Raw genomic sequence first — 22,535 nt, forward strand, 5'->3', positions numbered from 1 at the left:
GCTCTTGGCTTCAGTGTTATGAGTCACCCTCCAGATTCAGTCTCACCCTTTGGACTTAACATTTAGCACTCAGGCATCTGCTCCAACCTTGAGCCACCCTTCTAGAGCTCAGGTCTCACCATCTATGTGTGCTAAGCCAGCCTGAATACCTACGTGTCCAGGTTTAACTGGTCCCTGACATTGTTTACCTATGCAATTGGATCACTCTCTCATTTGTCCAAGTCCTATGAGTGGGGACCCTTCAAAGGCTCATTGATAAAACCGAATAAATGTTGGTATTCTAATTGCATCTTCCAAATCAATCAGGTACTCTCGTCTATCTGTACAGAAGAAGAAAGAACTTTAGGAGGAACTTTTGTTTCCTAGATGACAGTATTGAGTGGGGAAGAAGGGATGGGTATCAGATTTGTTAAGACAAAGATTCGTCTTTAAGAACTAAGTAGTGTAACCAAAGGAGAAAGGACCAAACAAAGAAGAAGGGCAAATAAATTCAAATCCCAGCTCTACCAATGACCATGAGGCCTTGGGCAAGTCACTTGCTGATCTAGGCTTCATTTTCCATTCATAAAATGAAAAGGTTGCACTACATGATCTTCAAAATGCCCTCCAGGTTTAATATACTTTGATTCTTTTATTACAAGTCTGGCTTTCTGAGATTCCATTTTCTCATTTGGAAAATAATGATAATATGTCTAGTCCAAATTTTCTCTCAGGGCTATTGTAAGTGTCAAATAAGAAAATGCATGAAAGTCCAGGGCACATTGTTAATTTGGGTGAGTGGGCAGGGAATAGGAAGGCCCTGAAGCCATCGTACAACCCACTGCTTAGTGGAGTTCCTTGGATGAGCTGTGACTATGAAAATGCACCCCTCTTCCTCATTTGTTCAATTAAAGAATATTTTCAGTGCATACAAAGTATTTCCAGAATCATAGGAAGCCGACATTTGTCCTGATGAAAAGATACTTATTAGAAGTAAAATGTGGGCGGGAGAGATAAGGGATGTCCGTAAAGTGCTTGCTTTGCAAACACAAGGACTGGAGTTCAATCCATACAAGCCGTGTGTGTGTGTGTGTGTGTGTGTGTGTGTGTGTGTGTGTGTGTGTATGTGTGTGTGTGTGTGTGTGTGTGTGTGTGTGTGTATGATGACCCCTTGTAATCTCAGCACTGGGAAGAGGGAAACAGAAGAACACTAGCCTACTAACCTACTTGGTAGGTTCCAAGGTTTTCCCCAGGTCTCCATACGCACATGTATAGACACTCATTCACCCATGAAAACACACACACACACACACACACACACACACACACACACACACACACACACAAGAAATGTCACATACTGTCCTAGCTTGTATTTTGTTGCTACGATAAAACACTAACCTAAAATAACTGAGGGGAGAAAAGAGTTTATTAGGCAGGAACTCAATGCAGGAGCTTGAAGCAATAACTATGAAGGAATGCTGCTTACTGGCTTTGCTTCCCCTGCTCGTGTTCAGCCAGCTTTCTTATGTAACCCAACATCAGCTCCCTAGGGGTAGCAGCATGTACAGTGGGATGGACCCTCCTCCCACATCAATCATCAATCAAGACAATGAATCTCATACATACCCACAAGTCAATATAATGGAGGCAATTCTTCAGTTGAGGCTCTTTCTTCCCACATGTGTCAAGTTGACAACTAAGATTAGCCATCACACATACCCACAAAATTTGGATGAATCTTGATGTTGGAGAAAAATCTTGGACAAGTGAAATAAAGCCACTGTATAGGTTAGACAGGGCAAGAGAAAACAGCATTCAGATAGTATCTATTGCTTCCTAATTGTTCTGGGTATATTATACTATTTAGTTCTGTCTTTGAGATCATGGCATGAAGGCATACTTTTGTTAGTAGTACTGGGATTATTGAATGTTTTCCAACATCAGCAAATTCTCCACACACTAGCTGAGTATCTACAATTTAATTCAATATGACACTACATACCTAGAGCTGACATGGGAGCCTAAAGTTAAGGGCTCAACCCCATTATTGTCCATACTTCAGCTGCCAATCACAATTCTGGGCTACTTCTTAATTATAAACAGTAAATTGAGGGCTTGTTATTCATGCTTCATCTGGTAGTTAGCTGAAATGGCTCACAGAATTCATAGAAATACTCAACTTATACTGGTCAGCTTAGTTGTGGCAAACAACTAAGGAACACCCAGGTAAAATGTATACATAGGACAAGTTATAGTAATGCTGAGGGATCCCATGCTCCCTGTGAGGAGACCACCTTCTTCGTACCTTGAAAAGTTCATCAACTCAGAAGGTCGTCAAATCTCATTGCTTAAGACTTTTTATAAGGTTTCTATCTTCAAGTCTCAGGTCAGAGAATGGGAATGCAACTTTCAACTCTCCCCTGAGTTGGTTTTTCAAGTGCCCTGTCCCATCCTGACACTACAAATCTCACTCTAACTAATCTCATTGGAATAAGCTCAGATGTGATCAAAAGAGCTCCTTGTGAATAACAACAGATACTTCCGTCACTCATGAGCAATCACTGCCTCCAGTTTCTCCACTATACTATGAAGAGAAGTGCATGAGACTGCCTTGCTGTGGTAGGTTTCCAAAGACGGAAGCAATCTATCACATATATTACTCAAGTAACATTATAATTTATTTTACCCTACCCTGTTGACTTGAGATATCCCTACCTATAGATAATAACAGCTAATAACACATGCTTATAATCTCAACCCTTAGGAGGTAGAGGTAGGAATATCATAAGATTGAGGCTAGCTTAAACTTGTATGTTTGAGGCTAGCCTGAAATACATAATCAGACTGTCTCCAAAACAAGTTAACTACCCATAAATTCTCAAGGTTTGATGGGGCCCTCATGATTGTATCTCCTTTCTATAACAGGATGTCTATGGGCCCTATTTTGTGCAGGTCTTATGTAGGTAGTCACAGCTGCTGTAAGATCAAGAGGTCCATGGCCATGATATTCCTGTAAAACAGAGTTCCATATCACTCAGCCCCATTCTCTTACTCTTAAATGCTCGACTCCTACCTAAGAGTCTATAGGTTAGGTAGTTCATGGTTGCTAAAGAAGGGAAGGCATTTTCTCCAGTGGGGTAGACACTGGTGAGGTGTCCACATTCCTGTAAATAGCCTCTCACCTGTGCTCTTGAGAGCAAGCCTAACGGAAGTCACTGGGTTGCCAAAAAATGTCATGAAAATAGGAAGGGAATAAATTGAAAAGAGGAAAGAGATCAGTACAAGTGGGAAAGGGACAAAAGGTGTGAATGTGATCAAAGTAAATTATATACATATATGAAAGTATCATATTATTGTGTATAATTAATACATTGTGGCAAAACATGTAAAAGTCATGTGTATATATATATATATATATATATATATATATATATATATATTCATATTCAAAACTAGAAATTCTACAAGTTTTAAGAGTTACACGTCAAGAAGCAGGGACATAGCTCAAGTGTATTTCCTATTAAGCTAAATTTAACATGTCTGTTACAGTCCAGATCTGAGAACCACATTCTGTCCTATCTGATCTCAAAGCCCACCACACTGTTTCCTTAAAAGGCTGGGAAGCCCAGGTTCATTGCTATCTGCACATACTTAACTCCTTACATCACTTAAACATAAGGTTGAGATGCTGTGAGTGAAAGTGGGTCTTGCTCCCTCTTGGACAGGGGTAGCTCTCCCTCCACACTTGGAAACATGCAAGAAATGTTCCTGAGACCGACTGTGTCCCACACCTACACTAGGTGTCAGAGATACAAGAGTAAAAACAGTGGACCTGGCCTTGCATTCTTGGTGATTCAGCTTTCTAGTCAAATTTGCAGTGACAGCCTCAGTTCATGTTGCCTGGGTTAGGTGGTGAGTGATAGTATTATTGCACAAGTCTTGTGAGGACTGATTCAAAAGAGCAGAGGGGGAGCCATCCAAGAGTTTAAAAATTTATGCTCACATACATCAATTTGCAAGTGATGGCATACATCATTTATGTAGGGGTTTTGGTGGCATTTGTTTTATTCAAAGCCCATTTATCCCGAACTTGTACCAGTGTTGTGTGAGCCTTTACAAGTCATCAAATCCATCTTCCTTGTAGTGTAATTTGATATACATGCTGATGTGTGGAATGCTGAGATGAGCACTCGGGGACTGAAGTGAGGTCAGAGGGGAAGGTCTGATGGTTGTCGAAACACCCACTGCTCCTGGTCTACAGTGCCATGCTACGATAGCTAATGAGATACAAAAGACTCCCTCCCCACCGCTGTGTGACATGTAGGAATTTTTTCCTTGCTATCTCATTCAACAATCAACAGTTTTGTGATCTCTGGTTGCCAAATTATAAGAGGCTTTCTCCTTACTGGCAACCAAGAAATCAGTTCTACAGCAGATATCAGCTGGGTATTGATTGTCTTGTTCACCTCTGTCATGATAATGCCAATGTGGATGCAGATCCAAAAATTGAGGGCTCAGTCTCACAACACTGTCTCTACACCATATGCCAGTCACAGACCACAGGTTGTCACCTGTGCTTGATCAGTGCTACAGTTTCCACAATTCCCTCCTTAATTTGTGAAAACAGCTTCCAGAAATTAAAGAAATACATTTACTCAATGATGATGAGGAGGAGGATGTTCACATTTTTGAGACAAGGTCTCCATAACCCAGGCTCAAACTCACTATGTAGCCTAAGCTGGCCTTGAACTCCTGACAATCCTCTAACTGCAGCCATGAAATTCTACTTATAGACATGAGCTGTCATGCCTGACTTAGTGATATACTATAAGAGCATTAAAAATGGTGCAAATGAACAGCTACTTGGCACAGAGGGAGAGGACCGGGTAGGAGAAGAGAAAAGGAACTTCCATGCCCTCTCCTGCTGCATAACTTGATGCCCTCTATGTGTTCAGTTACCCAACAGCTTCCCACATCCAGTTGTTTGGAGATTTATAATGAAGGCTTCACTACATAGGCATGATTCATTAACTCATTGACTGACAGTGATCAACTCAACCTTCCTTCCACCCCTCTCTCTTTTTTAAAGGTTGAAGGTAGAACTGAAATTACATGGTTTGTTCACCCAGTCATTCACTGGCCCCTTATCTGGGCTAGCCAGAGGCTATAAAAAGTACCCCCATTAGAACAAAAGATGCGTCTCATACCCAGGAAATTCCCATGGATCTAGAAGTTCTGTGTCAGGAACCAGAGGTCAAAGGCCCAATGTTAGAATGAAGACGGTATCATCTCCTAGCTCTGCCTTGTGAGTCAGGGCACAGGCTAACCATTGCAACAAAAGATTCTCTGAGTATCTTCATCACTCCAGAAATCACATGGGTTTGAGAGGTTCTGAAAGTTTCAGGGACTGAGGTGAGAGAGGAGTCTGTTGTATTTACTGCAAAGGTAGGTTTCTAAAGATAGCAGCAAACTATGGCACCATAATTCATTTTCTCTTGTCCTGGTCTACTTATAATCCCCTTGCTTGCAAATTCAAAGCTAAATATAAGCCTGATAAATAAATGTTAGACTCATTGTGACCTTGGTTAGCCCTGGGCTTTCTATTGCATGATAAAAAACAATTCCCTACCGAGTAGCAAGGATTAAGGGTGAAGAATGTATCAGGAAAATTTTCATATCAGTTTCAATAATTATTGGTGCCCATTTCATTCAATGGGAAGATAACATAGGCAGATATGCTCCCCTACAAGATAACATGGAGAAGCTGTGGCTAACTGAAACTCCCAGATTTGTACATTAGTAAGTGATGGCATCCTTTAAACTACATTGCTGAAGTCACATGAGGAGCAGCCAGAGCTCAAGGCTACTTGTGGGGAAGAAAGTTTTCTTTTTTTCCTTCTAAATAAATGTCACTTTCAGACCCAGAAGAAGGAACCATTAACACTGTAAGAATCCTTTTCACTGGGGTAGCTTCCTGACTCAGCTCCATGTCTTCTGTCCAGAATATACTAATCAAATCGTTTTCCTAGTCTAGTCCCTAATCTCCATGCTCCAGGGTTCTACCACTTCAACCAAATTCCTCTGAAATTATTCAAGGGCTGTAAATTGTCATGCAATCTCATTTTATGCATCAAATCTGGAGGAAGAAGCTCTGAGTGAGGTGAACCCTGTAGCCTGAGGGGGGCAGGCAAAGGAGAGAAAATGATGGCCATGCTTATGTTACTTTGTATATTTATTATATTGTTATATATAGTATTTTTTATGAAATACAAAATTCTAAGTGAAATGATTTAGAAACTGGCTTCTTCCACAAATTTTTTTAACTTCCCGTTACTACAATGAACATAGAATAAGAGAATAAGAAGACTAAAAAGCCAGAGCCCAGATAATATATAAATAATTTGAGAAAGGGCTCTTATATTGATGGGCTGTGCTTTGGTTTTGTTCTCTGAAAAAGGAGTACCTAACTAACTGGAATCTCAAATAAAGTCCATGAATTCTTTTCCTCCCTGCCCTGTGTCTTCTCAGACCAGCACCTGAAATAGTCCCACACAGATGGAGGCAACAGTTTGCTCCCTGAAGGTTTCCCTATTGGTAGACCCCCTCTGCTTCCTAGCTAAGTACATTCTTGCCTACATTTAACTCCACTTCTCCCATCAGCCCAGCACCATTTCACAGCATTTTCCTAGCAACAGCACCCCCTGCCTTCTCAACCATGTCTCCTATGTAGGAACCATAGGGGTCTCTACTAACCTACCTGCATGAGACCCTGTCAAATATCTGAAGAAAGTCCAACATTGTAAGATGACCCAAAGAGCCCCAGAAGGAGGAAGTAAATTATTTTCTTTGGTAAATCACCATGTGCAGCCCTTCTTATATGTTGCCCTATTTGAGTTTTATATACTCCTGTGAGAGAGTAGATATTGTCCCCATCCAAAGGGAGGGAAATGAGAGGATGCCTAAGTTACCAAAGGTTATGTAGATTGCCAATTGATAGAACCAGAGACCAAATTTCCTCTGATTACAAAATCTGCTTACCCCTTATGGAGCACTGTCTCTTTGAGACAAAGATGGTAACACAGAATATCATGCCCTGCCTCCCAAACTCACGAAATTCCAGAAATACATTTTGTGGAGGCCTCCGGCTGATGCCAGTGCTGGAATAAGCACAAGCGTGTGATGCCCCCTTTCTTCCTCCTGATCATGCCTGAATCCAGTCCTTTAACTGAGGATGACAACAACACTGTTCCTTGTCATTCCAAGAGTGTGAGAGAAAGTCTTCTTGGAAAACAGTACCCAATTCCCCAGGAACTCTTAAACAGGAAAACATCTCTTTAAGAAGTCATCCTACTTGAAAAGGGAAGTCTTTGTGTTCCCAAATAGTTAGTCTCTGAGATCTTGTTGGGCTATCTCAGTGATGATCTTCTATTCTGAGCCCACAAACAACCACCCAGCATGAGCAGAAAGAGCAAGTCCATGGTGATCACGACAGATCACCAGGCAGCTGGAACACTGACCCATGGAGGAACTCAGCTCTGAGTCCCATCCAGACAAATCCACCCTCTCTCCCTTTGCATTCATGGCAGGTTACTTTGTTTTAGCCAGCACAGTAGCAGGGAAGTTGCTCCACATGCTGTTGAGATGTCATGTAGTAAGCCCTGTGTACTGTACATATATTTTTATATACAGCTCACGATGTCCCTGGCTAAGAGTTCAGAACCTGACCTGCTCACTGTGTTGGGAGTAGAACACGGCTTAGTCTCACTAGGTCTCCTTGCTTTATGTAGCAGCCTCATTCCTGAAAGTATGTTCTACAGATCAATACCAATCCATGGTGCCTATCAGCAGCACAATCCCTGTCCAAGATCGCCTCCTCTTTACAAAGTAAACCTTCATTCTTACAGGCATTTAATCTTGTAGTTTTAAGTATCTATTTTTGCACTGCAGCCTCTCTGCAAAAGAAAAGTATTTCACACCCACAAAAAAAAGCCAAATTACTAAGCATTTTTATGTGCTATATTTCCTGATTCTCACAAGAACCCTATGAAGTTATGTTTTCTCTATTTTAAAGTTCAGGTGGATGAGATACAAAGCTTCATACTTAATGAGAAGCTACAGGAAGGTTTCAAGCCAGACCTTCTGCCAAAACTCAACCTCAGGTAAAAGTCTTCAAAAGGTGTTGGTAAAACATTTGAAAGGGACATGAAAAGTGCTCTGTACCCAGCTAACACAACATGGGATCTGCTTACTATCAATTAAAAACATGTTGTGTGCTAGTTAGTGTTTGTTGTTGTTGTTGTTGTTGTTGTTGTTGTTGTTTTATCAACTTGACAGAAGCTAAGGTTATCTGGAAAGAGGGAACCTCAATTGAGAAAATACCCTCATTAGATTGGCCTGTAGGCAACTCTGTAGGGGCATTTATTTGATTAATGATTGATATGGGAGGGGTAGTGGGTAGTTCCATCCCTGGACTGGTCCTAGGTTGTATTAGAAAGAAAGCCAAGGGCCTCGAGAGATGATTCAGTAGTTAAGAGCAGTGGTTGCTCTTTCAGAGGGCCTGGGTTTGACTCCCAGCATCCACATGGCAGCTCATCAACCATTTGTATGTAACTCCAGCTGCAGGGGATGGCCTCCATGGGCACTGCATATACATAATACACAGACATACATACAGGCAAAATATCCACACATATTAAAAAGATTTAAAACATAAAAACATTTTTCAAAAGAAAAAGAAAGGCTGAGCAAGTCATGGAGAGCAAGCCAGGAAGCAGTGTTCCTCTGTGGTCTCTGTTCTGGTGCCTGCCTCCAGGTTCCAACCTTCAGGTTCCTCCTTGAGTCCTTGCCCTGACTTACCTCGATGGACTGTGCCATGGAGGTATATGCCAACATACAGCTTTTCCTACCTTAATTTACTTTAGGTCATGGTATTTTATCACAGCACTGAAAGTCAAACTGGAACCCATGGCTTGACTTCCTTGTTAATACATAAACCAAACAGGGACTGGAGCCTGGAGATATGCAAACTACAAACCAACTTCATTCATCACAGGCAAAGGTGGCCCTTGATCTTGCCTAGGACCACTCAACAATCTCAACGAGACAAGAGTTCCTTAGTGCAGTGATAGAGAACTCCTACCCCTACCCAGAACCAGGTTGATCCCTGCTGTGATTTTGATCACAGCTCACAACCTTTATCTGCCCTTTTTCTGGAAGACTGCTGGATGATAAGTACCAAAAGGCCACCCCACACCCCAACTCTACCACCAGCACTGAAACTCAGAGCCAACAACTACGTGACACAGAACTGGAGCATACCAGGACTTCTTTTCCTGTCTGGGGTGGGACTAGTATCCATAATAATACCTCCTCCAAGGCTCAGAAATCTGCAGCTGAGTAGAGAGCCTTGCTTGTATGAAGACTCCTGCTCTGTCTTCACTCTGCCCTCCCTCCTCTGAGAAGGTATTCTCACTAGCTTGCTTGAGCTGGACAAATCTCAGGGTTTGTGTAAAGGGAACTCAACCGAAGACATCTGACCTGTCTTTAGTCTGTATCAGATACCCAAAAATCACCTATATCATGCTTTCATTCATTCAGAATGTATCTGCTAAAGTTAAAACCCTACAAGATCTTTTTGTGTTTGTACTGGTTATGTTGACATTAGGGGGTAAGGAAACTGATCTCCTAAAATATTCAGGACTGCTAAACACACATGGTCATTGCCAGTTTCCCAACTGTCCATCTCTGAGTTTAGGGAGAACATCCCATCTGCTAATAGGAGTCGAGAGCTTTTGCTTTTGAGTTATGGTGTTAACCTACGTGTGAGCTGCATTGAAAATCAACACACCGCCTGCCCAATCATTTTCACAGAGCCTTTGGTGAGGCTGATGTTGGGCTTCTCAGATAATTATCTGTTTTTTTTTTTTTTAAACTCCAAGCATCCTTTCATACGCCGAGATTTCTGTTTGTGAGTTTAGCTTCAAGTCTACCGAACCATTTAATTAACTTAAGTGTTTAAACTTCTAGAGGTGTTGATTGATTCTAATCAGTATTTTCGGCTCCTCTAATTGAAGGCTTCCTCTCTTGGACTATTGTCAGTGAAGCAAGAAATATTTGTTCAAATAAAAAGCAAAATATTGTTTAGTCTTTGGCATCATCTAACACAAATTTACTTGGGCCCATAATTGCATGAACTTGGGGGAGGCCAGAATGGAGCCAATTTCTCTGCTTCCTTTGAAGATGGAGAGGCAGCCCCAGGAAGAAAGTGATGCAGCAGGCCCGGGGGCGCGCAAGCCCCTGACAACCTCTCCCATGACTTGGGCTTCGAGCCAAGCTACGTTCAGGCCTGGTAGTTTTCATTCTTCTAGGGAAACTCGGCTTAGGGGCACGTTTTGCAGGGACATGGGCCACCTAGAGAAAATGATTTTTCTCTTTTAACAGCTCTTAGCTTAGAGAAATAAAACAGCCCCTCCACCTCCCACTTGGCTCCTTTGGCTACACCCTAGCTCAGCACATGCAAACCTCTAGAGTAAAGCCATCCATTGAGCAGGTCTGTCTGCTGGCGAGGAGGACAGAGGCGGGGCTTCCAAGGACCAGATGTTCAGGCTATCTAGGAGTTAGTTATTCTGTGTTTATTTACCCTTCAAAGTTTCGGGGAAGGGAACCCAGTGTCACAGCAGCTCAGGAAGCCTCTGGGCCCTGCAGGCACTTGAGAAGTGACTGTGAGCCCACTCCCTGCCTAGGCTTCTAAGGACTGGGTTTCCTATTGCCTTCAAAAAGGTTTCCTGGCAATCTGATCTTGGTCTCTCCTGAGACAATTCTGTTCTAGTTGACTTCATTGGGCACAAAATAATGTATTATGGATATTGCATTTTTCTGCTAAGAAAATGTCAGCTTCTAAACTAGATCAAACCGCCCTCCAGTTCCTTGGTGCTGGCTCATTTGAATTATTGAACTTCTCTCCCTGGAAAGCACGCTCTGTGCTGTTTGCTGAGACACTGGCAGTTTTAACACAGTTTGGAAACTTTTCGGAGATTGATCACCCCAGGAAAACAGGCAGCTGATCACCAAAAGAATTCTGCAATTGAGATTAGTTTGCCACGAGATGACATGGAAGAATCGGGATAGATTGGGAGAGGGGGTTCTCCATGCCACCCACTCAGCCTCCCCAGCTGCCCTGAGACAATGCCTCTGCATGCAGCTGTAAGCCTTTGCATATACTCATTCGATCTTACAGCTCACCACAGCCAGTACTATCTCTGCCTCCTCCAAATCTCCCTGTTTGCTTTAGCTATTCCCTTGTAGCCACATCCACTTTCTTTCTTCTTTGGGACCAGCCTGAGCTTTTCCCTACCATTGGTTCTCTGCAAACACTGCCTTATCTAGTAGCTTCTTCTAGGCTCTTGCACACTCGGTGGTTTGCAACCCTGAGTGCATATCAGAATATTCTTAGACTTTATCACTAGATGGAGTAGATTACAGCCTCAGGAGGTGGAGTCTGCCATCAGTATCGATTGAAAGCTCCCAGGTGGTATTGAGGCATTTTAAAAGTTGTGAGCCATCACCTTTATGCCGCTGAGCCCTCCTGCTGTTCAAGTCTCAAATCCCAACATCCTTTTCCAGAGGCAGTTCCTGGCGGGTCCATCCAAAGCAATCTGAACTTTGTCCTCTAAAATGTTGCATTACTTGCTGATCTCATTACCTCCATAAAACTCATCACTGTCTAAAATTATCTCCTCTAACCTTTATTTATTAGATTATTATCTGTCTTCCCCAGTATAATTCAAGCTTTATGAGATCAAGGATCTTGGTCATCCTGTTGACTTCTACAATCACGGCATGTGCATGATACATAGTAATTGCTTCAAAAGATAGTTGATAGATGAGAAAATGAGTAAGTGAATGTGTATATTGAATAAATAAACAAATGAGCACTTGAATGAATGGACTCTGTCCTTAGAGTTACTAAGTTACTATTTTTGGTAATGTACTCAACTTCCTGAGAGACTCCACTCTCATCACACCTAAGGACAACACACTCATTCTGCTGACAGCCATCAGTTTCTACCTTTTGTTTCTCAACAGAAAGACGAAAAAACAGCAGCGAATCTACATGATCACTCACTCTCACACATTGCTTACTGATATTGAGAATTTTATGTAATTCTAGATTTTTCTATGGTCTGTTCTTCCTGGGCCCCACCAGACACAAGCCCTCAGGCCAGCAAGCCAAGATTTTGCTGTCCTGTTCTTCTCTGCTTTATCGTGATGCTCAGTGTTCCTCCCTCCCCTCCCGTCTATTCTCCCACAGAGAAGTATTTTGTTTAAGAACCGATGTTTTCTATACTCTGGTGGGGAGAACTTAAAATAATATGGAAAGAGGGGCTGGAGAGATGGCCAAGTGGTTAAGAGGACTAGCTGCTCTTCCAGAAGACCTGGGTTTGATTCCCCGAACCCACATGGTGGCTCACAACCATCTGTAACTCTACTCCTAGGGGATCTGATGGCATCTTCTGACCCCTACAGACACTGGGCACAAACATGGGGCACAGAAATGCATGCAGTCAAAATACCCATACATATAAAATTTAAAGGGAAAAAGGAAATAAAACAGCACAGAGAGATGGAGTCATTGGGGATCCATCTTTACTGATGCCATCTTTTGCTCACCTCTACCCTCAGCTCTTTCCTGGGTCAATGTCTGCTCCGCATGCTTCCATGAGTATCTTATTCTAGAGAGTGTCTTCATCACACCAAGCAGTTCATCCTTTTTGACCAACATGTATCTCAACATGAAGAAGCCTGATGAGCTCTCCTGGTACCAGCACCACCCATGTCCTTTCCCCCAGTGCTCCTCTTCCAAAAGGCAGTGTATTTTTCCAGTTAAGGATAAGAGCATAAGAAACACATTGTCTTAGTTACTTTTCTATTGCTATGAGGAGACACCGTAACCAAGGTATCTTATACAAGGAAGATTTTATTGGGGCTTTCTGTAACAGAGAGTGAGTCCATGACCATCATGGCAGGCAGGCATGGCTTGGAGAAGTCGCTGAGAGCTCACATCTTGATCTACAGGCAGGAGGCAGAGAGAGAGAGAGAGAGAGAGAGAGAGAGAGAGAGAGAGAGAGAGAGAGAGACAGAGACAGAGAGAGAGACAGAGAGAGAGACAGAGAGAGAGAGAGAGAGAGACAGAGACAGAGACAGAGACAGAGAGAGAGAGAGAGAGAGAGAGAGAGAGAGAGACAGAGAGAGAGACAGAGAGAGAGAGAGAGAGAGAGAGAGAGAGAGAGAGAGAGAGAGAGAGAAACACCGGGAATAGTTTGAGTCTCTTGAAACCTCAAAGTCCACCCCCAGTGACACACCACCTCCAACAAGGCCACAGCTCCAATCCTTCACAAACAGTTCCACCAAGTAAGGACCAAGTATTTAGACATATGAGCCTATGGGGAGGGGGGGCATTCTCACTCAAACCACCATGCATATTTATCTACTTTTTGGTCCAGTACGCATAACACCTAGTGGCCAAGATGGACAGTAGCAACTTGCGCTGCTTTCTTAACAGTCTTGACTACTTATATTCATCAGCAAGTACATTTATTCTGTATGAAACCAAAACTAAGTCTGGTGACTTGGGGAGCTAATTCACCTTCAGGAAGTGGGAGACTGAATATTTTACCCCATGTTAGTGTCTGACTCATGTAGCATGAATCTTAAAAGTTCTTATTAATAAAAACAAACCTGGAGCCAGGTATTGGGGTGAATGCTGGAAGATCAGAGAAGCAGAACAAGCCACAGCCATCTCACCTTGCCAATTCCTCAGCTGATTCTGTTTCCTCAGACTGGAAGCTTCTGAGTCCTCATCCAAATGGATCTCAGCTGATCTGTGCTGCTCAAAGCCTAAAAGCTTAACCAGCTAAAAGCTTCTAGCTTCTGATCCTCACGCCTTATATATCTTTCTGCTTTCTGCCATCACTCCCTGGGATTAAAAGCTCACTTCTTGGGATTAAAAGCGTATGTCACCATGCCTGGCTGTTTCCAATGTGGCCTTGAACTCACAGAGATCCAGACAGATTTCTGCCTCTGGAATGCTAGGATTAAAGGCGTGAGTGCCACCATTTTCTAGCCTCTGTATCTAGTGGCTATCTGTTCTCTGACCCCAGATAAGTTTATTAGGGTGTACAATATCTTGGGGAACACAATACCACCACAGACTTATGCTCTACTATAATGCAAATATGTCACGATGCCTGAAACTTGAGCAGACATAAAGGATATCTAAGGTCACAGGTGGACTCTGCAGCCCAACAGATTCCCTTGTAAACAGAAAGCTTGGAGAGCCTGGATGATGCAAACCCCATAATCCAGACAATTCCAAAGTGCCTGTATGTATGAATATGGGATTACAATAAGATTTCATCCAGATAAGTTCATTATCAGTTGAAAATCTTGTGAGTTGAAAATGCCTTTGATTTCCTACCCTTAACCGACTGAACATCGTCACCTATATTGACCTACCTTAAACAGGCTCAGAACACTTATATTAGCCCATTTAGTCTAAATCAACCCAATAACTATAGGTCACAGAATATCTCAGGAAATTTGTTTGCACTGTATTGAAAGTGATAGGAAGAATGGTTGCTTGTGTATACATCTATGACATCATGAACTGAAAAAGTTGTGCCTTGAACCATCATAAGTGTGAGAACATTTGTACACAGAAGGTATTACTATCTGAGAAGTGTGATGCCCATTTACTCATTCATTTAAGTATTCAGTAACTAACTGGCATGTTAATTCTTTGAAGACACAGTCATTGAGTATGTTTACTGGGAATCACACCATTGAATAATGCAGCCAGGGAAGACCTTGCTGAGAATGCGGCAAGTGAATAAAGACCTGCTGACCTTTTTGCATTACACATTTTTGCCAGGAACAAGGAGACCAGTTTGCAGGTTTCTTGGTAAGGGGCATCAAGCCCTCAGGCAGAAGCAAGCCAGATGCCTGCAAGTTGCATCTGGATCTCATGTGTTTTGGGGGACATGAGTGTGATCAGAAAAGTTTGCTAGAACAGACTCTGAAGGTTTGAGCAGATGGGATCTGGATTTGAGCTTTGTTCTTAGTGTGATAAAAGCTGTAAGAGGTTCAATTCAGAGAGTGGTGCCATCCAATTTAGACTTTAGCTGGCTCAGACTAGTTTTTGTGCTGATAGGCCAGAGGGGAGAAAGGCTCAGGCAGGAAGGTCAGAGAGAAGACCGCTGCAGTCATCTGGGTAGCAGATCCAGGCAGCTTAGGCTAGGGCAGTAGCTGTGACAATGGACAGAAGCAGTTAGATTCTGGGTACATCCAGAAGAGAGAACCAACTATAATTGCTGATGGATTTGGTACACTGTGAGTGGCAAGAAAAGAGTCAAAGTTTGAGGGTGCAGAGAAGAAACAATCACACAAGGGACCATTTCTGACAAATGAATCCAGTCAGGAATCATACGATAACAGATGGATCCCTCTTAAGTGAGTACAGAACTATAGCAAAGTGTGTAATTCCCTCACTGGCAGCAGCTCCCATTTAGGGGCCATGGAATAGACGCCAGGCCCTGTGTTAGCCAGTGAGAGGGCTCACACAACTCCATCTTCTCTTCTAGCAGCTCCCTGGTAAAGATGCCATGATCCTCAGGGATGAAGAAATTGGGACCTGGGAAAAAGACACTGATGGAGCCATAATCTCAACCAGGACTGTCTGGCAGACTGGGGTGTTCTGCTCCCAGACTCTGTTCACCATACTTTTTACCGAGCTTTAACAAAAATTCCAGCTGCCTGTTTTCATCTTAACCCACTACCTCTCCAGCTAGGAAACATCCCCCACCTTGGGCAGTGGCAGAGAACCTGTTACATCCATTTTGGCTCATGGGAGTTTTCCCCTTAGCCACTTGAAGAGAGCTCATAGAGTCAGTGGTGGTACCATCTATGGGGAAGGTGTAGTCTTAAGGAATGCAATAGTTAATCAACTAGATAATTACTGTTCTGTGTATTTGGTAGGCTGATAGAGCAGTTGGTGTTAAACCAGAGACCTCTGTGTTAGGGTTTGGGAAAGAACATATGCTCTAAAGCAGTGGTTCTCAACCTATGGGTTGCAACCCCTTTGTGGGTCTGCTAACCCTTTCACAGGGGTCACCTAAGGCCATCAGAAAACACAGATCTTTGCATTACAATTCAGAGCCATAGTAACATCACAGCCATGGAATAGCAACAAAAATAACTTTGTGGTTGGGTCACCATACCACGAGCTACGGTATTAAAGAGTTGCAACATTAGGAAGGTTGAGAACTACTGGCCTAGAGGGAAGAAACATCGTTTGTGTATCTCTAAGCAAAGAACCAGGCCCCACCCTGAGAGGTAAAAGAAAATGTCACTGGAAAAAGGGAGTCAGCTGCCACTTGAAGTGTAAGTTACTCTTTCTGGGTAAAAGACATGGAAAGGCACAGTGGTCCAGATGGAAGCCGTGTAGCAACAGAGACTGTGACAGACTTAAGGAGCAGGGAAAGGAAGTCAAGGCTTGATGCAAAATGAGACAGAGTTGAGAAGAACATGAGACCCTCTTAAGAATGTTTGTCTTTATCCTAATGCAGACAATAGCCGTGAAAGGTATGAATGAAAAGAAATTTGACAAGCTTGCTTTGAGGAGGATAAATCTGCCCTCAAAGGTGAAAGATTGGTTTTTCAGGAAAAGACAGAGGAGACAACCAACAAGATTATTATATTACCTCTCAAATGAACTTATTTTACACAAAATGTACTAAGGCATGGAATCTTGGCATATTTGGAAGAAGTCTGAGAGTTTAATCTAGTCCAGTCATGTCTCATGAATAAACATTTTGGCTAAAGATGAGTAGTTTATCCAGGACCACAAAGTCAACATTCAAATTTGAGTCTTTTGACTTAATTCCTCGAACTCATAACCATTGATTATTTGCATTTGGATGAAACTTGGCTCCTTCAACATATTGATTCTGTTGTATTTAGTATTGAACCTCTGGTATTTGGTTGGAATACACACTCCATGTGTGTCAGATAGGTGAGTTGAAGGATGGATGGATGGATGGATGGACAGAGGGATGTTCTTGCTAGTATGCTCCGCAAACTTCCAGAAAACAGTTGAAACAGAGTTACTTTTACTCTAGCCTAGTGAAAACCATACTTCATGATCTGCCTTCCAAAAAAAGTATAACCTCTAGGCATTGAACCATTCTCTTCCCACAACATCAGTGAGGCCCTGAAAGACACACATCCTTGCCCATGTCAGTGTCCAGGCAGTCTCTGGTCCTGGAAGAAGCTGATACAACCACTTTACTTGTTTGGGATGGCAAGCTGCCCAGCATCAGTTAGGTCATGCACTGTCTCCTTATTCCTCCTGGAAAGGAGCCTAGCTTGCTGACTGTCCAAATTGAATTTTAAAAACTCTAATTAGGTCACTATAAAGATTTGCTTTTTTAATGGCAGAAAGCCTAGTTTCCTGAGCGTTTCCTTGAGAGCTCATACTTTGCCTCCCCACAACCCCTGTTCATCCACACCTCATTAAGGAGAGAGGGGCCTCAAAATAAAAAGCCGATGCAAGATTATCTCTAGAGAAACATATAGGGGTACTTAGAAAATGGCTCAGGAGTTTTTGCCAAAATGTATTCTTTCATCTAATCCTCACAACTCTATTGAGAAGGAGGCTTGTCCCAATTTTATGAGCAAAGAGACAGACCATAGTATCTAAGTGGCTTGCTCACTTCAGTACTAGAGATTAGATCTACAAGGGGTCTGTCCACTTTTCTTTCAATGACAATGATATTCCAAGTGACATCCCTTCCTGGTTATAGTTACTTAAGATGCAATATGGAAACTAATGAACAAAGAAGAGTTGCCTGTCATCATCTAAATCTCTTGTGTACAGAGTGTCTAGAAAATGCTTAGTTCGGAACAATTGGACATTCCTTTTTTTAACCATAAACACTATGGTATTTCATCTTGTCAACTAGATTGGATGGAGAAACACCTAGATTAGTGAAACACACCTCTGACTGTGCTTTCGAGAACAGGTCCAGGGATGATTAAAGCATGGGAGCTCTGACCTAATCCACAGTTTAAGCCATTGGTGCGTTCAACATTTGAATAGACGGTTAGAAGATGGTGGGACTGCAGAAGGTGTGACCATGTTGAAGGAAGTGAGTCTCTGGCAGGGTGGGGAGCTGTTGAAGAATATAATGTATCTTGGCTCTGTCCCCCTTTGAGTTATTCTGGAGAAGGGCTGGGGACATCTTGGCAAAATAACAAGAGGAAAGTGAGACACAGGATAGGATGAGTGGTCACAGACAATGGGGACAATGACTTGGAGGACCACAGAGAAAAGGGATTCTAGTGGAGATGACATAGCTAAGTGACATAAGCTTCTGTAGGCTGCTGCAGCCCCTATGGAAATGGAAATTGTATGTAAGTTGGATAGACTGCCTAATTTGTCACAGTAGGGTCCTTCTGGTGAGACAGTAGAAAAATGACTGACCAAAAAAATATGGTTTTTTTAGCCAGTTCCCAAATATGGGGACTAGTTTAAATTAAATTATAATTAGCTATCCTTTTGGAATATAAATAATACTTAATGTATGGATAATTTGAGGGAAGGAAACAGTTGAGTATCCTAGGATTCAACTAGTCCATATAGCCAAAGCCCCAGTCTTCACAGAGCTTATTTAACAAAGGGTCTCAAACAAGAAAAGGAAATATAATAAATATATAATGCTGTGAGTTAAACTGTATCCTCTAAAAAGACGTATCAATTCCTGAACCCAGTACATGTGAGTGTGCCCTTACTTGGAAGCAAAGTATGTACAGATATGTTCTATCAAGTTACAGTGAGTTAGAGTGGGCCCATCTAATACCTGTTTATTTTTAAGATAAAGGAAATTGGAAGAGAGAGAGGGGAGAGAGACAGACAAAGAGGGAGGGGGGAATATAGGGCAAGGGCTAGCAGTAGCCAATAGAAACTAGGACCAGACGTGGGACTGTTATTCTCTGGAAGGGACCAGTCTTGCCCACACTTCCATTTTTTTATTTAACATATTTTTGGGAAGACCTCCAGAACTATGAGAGTAATTTCCAATGTGTTGGGTCATCAAAACAGCTTATGGTAATTTGGTAATGGCAGCCCTAAGAATCTAATGCATATAGTATACATGTAGAGGCAAGAAGTATTGACCAAAGTGTATGCAAAGAGTGAGAAAGATAAGGAAGGGAGAGATAGGGAGATTCTGAGTAACTGAGACAGGCTTCGTTGAGAAGGTGAGAAGTCAGCAAAGGAGGGAAGCAAGTGGAAACTGGGGTGGGAACCAGACAAATGGAGGAAGCAGATGGCCTAAGTGGGGGATGTGAGGTGTTCATGGAACACCAAGGAGGCCATTGTGGCCAGAGAGTGAACCAGCAGAAGCAGGAAGCAGAGCTGGAGAGGACCAGTCCATGGGAGGCCTTGCACATGGTTCTTTCACCCTGAGTAGGATGAAGAGCTTAAAGAAGGTTGTAGATGTTGCAAGGATTCAATCAGAAATGCTTTAGACTGTCGCCCCTGACTGCTGCATTGAGGACAAATGGAAAGAAGGCAAGGACAGAAGCAGAAAGAGCTACCGGGGAGCCACTACTGCAGTCCAACTAAGAGTGCTGCCTTCACAAGGACACTCTCTGGTTAGCAGAGTTGGTTCCCCCCATAGCATCAAGTAGCCTCCAAGCACACCACCCAAAGTCCAGAGCCTTTAACCCCAGCACTCGGGAGGCAGAGGCGGGTGGATCTCTGTGAGTTTGAGGCCAGCCTGGTCTACAGAGCGAGATCCAGGACAGGCACCAAAACTACACAGAGAAACCCTGTCTCAAAAAAAAAAAACCAAAAAAAAACCAACAGCTGCACTCCCCATAGCATCAAGTAGCCTCCAAGCACACCACCCAAAGACCAGACCCTGTCCATAGCTTTGATGAATATTTATGTTGAGGCATTGGAAAGAAGGGAAGAAACCACCTTGCATGCTTTCCTGGGGTCTTTGCCTTAACTCTGATGACTGCCTCACGGGGATGCTGCAAAAATCAAATGAGGGAACATCTGTGAAAGCGTTATTGAAAAGCATAAAGCACTAGATAAATGCAAGTGATTGTAATTAATACTAATAACTGTCACCTTCTCTTCACCCGACAACTGTTAACCTATAAATACAAACAGACGCAATGTCTCATAAAGGGACTGATCCCCATGTGGGGAGGAAACTGGTGTATACATCTGCTGTGGGGAGTTTTTCATTGAATCGATTTCACTGTGACAAGATTAGCGATGCTCTGTCGCCATGGGCCATCTGTTGGGTGGTGCAAGTAGCCTTGTCATGCAGAACTGGACCTTCCGAAAGAACAGGAGTCAGCCAGTGTGCAATAAATTAAGTCATCGCTCCTTCTCTAATGCTTTTTCTAAATGATGAATGGCTTTGTTTTCCTACATTCAAGCAAGATGTCTTGGCTGAAGCTAAGCGAAAATTGTTGTAGGGAACCAGAAAACACCTGCTGGTACACAAGCATTTACATAACTTGCTAGGGTCAGGACTACACATGCCACTGGCTGCAAGAAGAGGGAGGAAATTGGAAAATAATATGGAGGTTCCTAAGACATTCTAAGACATTCTAAATAGAACTGCCTTATGATAAGAAAATTCTCTTCCAGGAATATACTCAAAGGAATGAAATTTCCATCGTACCTTTACTCACTGCAGAAATATTCACAATACTAAAGACATTTAAGCAGCCTAAATTTCTATCAATGCATGAGTGGAGTGTGTGTGTGTGTGTGTGTGTGTGTGTGTGTGTGTGTATGTGTATAAAATGAGAAGAGGGATATTATTTAGCCTTTAAAAATTAGGGCCAGGGAGACATGAAGCAGCTCCTAGGTGACCCTCCTTCTGCCAGGCCCACGGCTTGGGGTGCCCACCTTCCCCATGGCTGGACACCTGGCTTCACTTCACCTTCTCACCCCTACCAGGTGGGGGTTATGGGTCAGGAGGGCTGGAGCTGAGCTGGGTGAACTTTTGGATCTGGCTAAGCTTCCAAGAGCCTCCAGGTGGGCCTGGAATCGGACCAGGGATTGGACCAGGCCCAAGGTGTCAGGGATCTCTCCTTATCCCCGCCACATGAGTTCTGCGCAAGGATGGTATTCAGTGAACCTTGAATTGAACTGGGCCTAGTGCCTCAAGTTGACCTGGAGACTTTGCAGCCTGAGGGCCAGGCAGAAGCAAGAATGGAGAGCAACTCAGAGGGGACCTCCCCTGGACCCTGCGCTGTCCAGCCCAATGCCGTGAAGAAGGTGGAGAAGGTAGAACCAAGTTCCGAAGAGTCTCAGAACATAAAAGCCCTGCAGAAGGAACTAGAGCAGTTTGCCAAGCTGCTGAAGCTTGGGGTACACCCAGGTCGATGTGGGGCTCACCCTGGGCGTTCTCTGTGTAAAGGTGTTCAGCCAGACGACCATCTACCGCTTTGAGGCTCTGCAGCTCAGCTTCAAGAACATGTGTAAACTGCTGTGGCCCCTACTGGAGAAGTGGGTGGAGGAAGCCGACAACACTGAGAACCTTCAGGAAATAGGCAAAGCGGAGACCCTGGTGCAGGCCTGCAAGAGAAAACAGACGAGCATTGAAAGCTGTGTGTTTCTGCAGTACCGAAGCCCACCCTGCAGCACATCAGCATCATTGCCAAGCAGCTTGGGCTGGAGGAGGTTGTGGTCCAGGAGTGGTTCTGTAACCGGTTCCAGAGGGGCAAGCGATCAAGCATTGACTATTCCTAAAGAGAAGAGTATGGGGCTGCAGGGTCTCCTTTCCCGGGATCCCTGTATCTTTTCCTCTGCTCCAGGGCCCCCTTCCAGAGCCCCAAGCTATGGGAGCCCCCATTTCACCACGCTCTACTTTTCAGTCCCTTTTCCTGAGGGTGAGGCTTTCCCCATTGTTCTTCTCATTGTTCTGGGCTCTCCCGTGCGTTCAAACTGAGGCGCCAGCCCTGCCTGGGGAATCAAGTGAGCTGAAGCCAGAGAAAAGAGGTAGACAAAGAGAACCTATAGCCACCACGGCTTTGGGGTTAAGTTCCTTTAACTGAGGAGGGATCCGGAGCACAAAAGGGGGGAGGTGAGATGATGTTCAGTGGTGCTGATTATCATAAGCCCATCACTCATCATTTTGTTCTTAAATAAAAAGCTTGAGATACATTAAAAAAAAAAAAATAGGACCAGATGTGATGGCACATGCCTTCAATTCAGCAGCACTGGGGAAGCAGAGGCAGGCAGATGGCCATAATTTGAGACTACCCTGTTCTATACAGTAAGTTCTAGACCAGTCAGGGCTGCATAGTGAGATCCAATCTCAAAACAAAACAAAGGGAAATCTCAAGACAGAAGAAATGACTCAGCAGGTAAGAGCACACACTGCTCCTTGAGAGGACCCAAGTTCAACACCCATGGCAGGTAACTCACCGCTGGGAGCTATGATGCCCTCTAGCTCCAGGAGCTATGA

General features: G+C 43.3%; 1 protein-coding gene and 1 pseudogene across 1 annotated transcript in view; both read left to right on the top strand.

Moving 5' to 3' along the window:
- Ca10 (carbonic anhydrase 10) overlaps positions 1-22,535 on the top strand; it is a 513,556-nt gene that overhangs the window by 434,721 nt on the left and 56,300 nt on the right. The gene's annotated exons all lie outside the window — the stretch shown is intronic.
- Positions 20,979-22,016, top strand: LOC131916317 (POU domain, class 5, transcription factor 1-like; annotated as a pseudogene).

Source organism: Peromyscus eremicus, chromosome 8a (genome assembly GCF_949786415.1).
Source record: "Peromyscus eremicus chromosome 8a, PerEre_H2_v1, whole genome shotgun sequence".
Classification (NCBI taxonomy): domain Eukaryota; kingdom Metazoa; phylum Chordata; class Mammalia; order Rodentia; family Cricetidae; genus Peromyscus; species Peromyscus eremicus.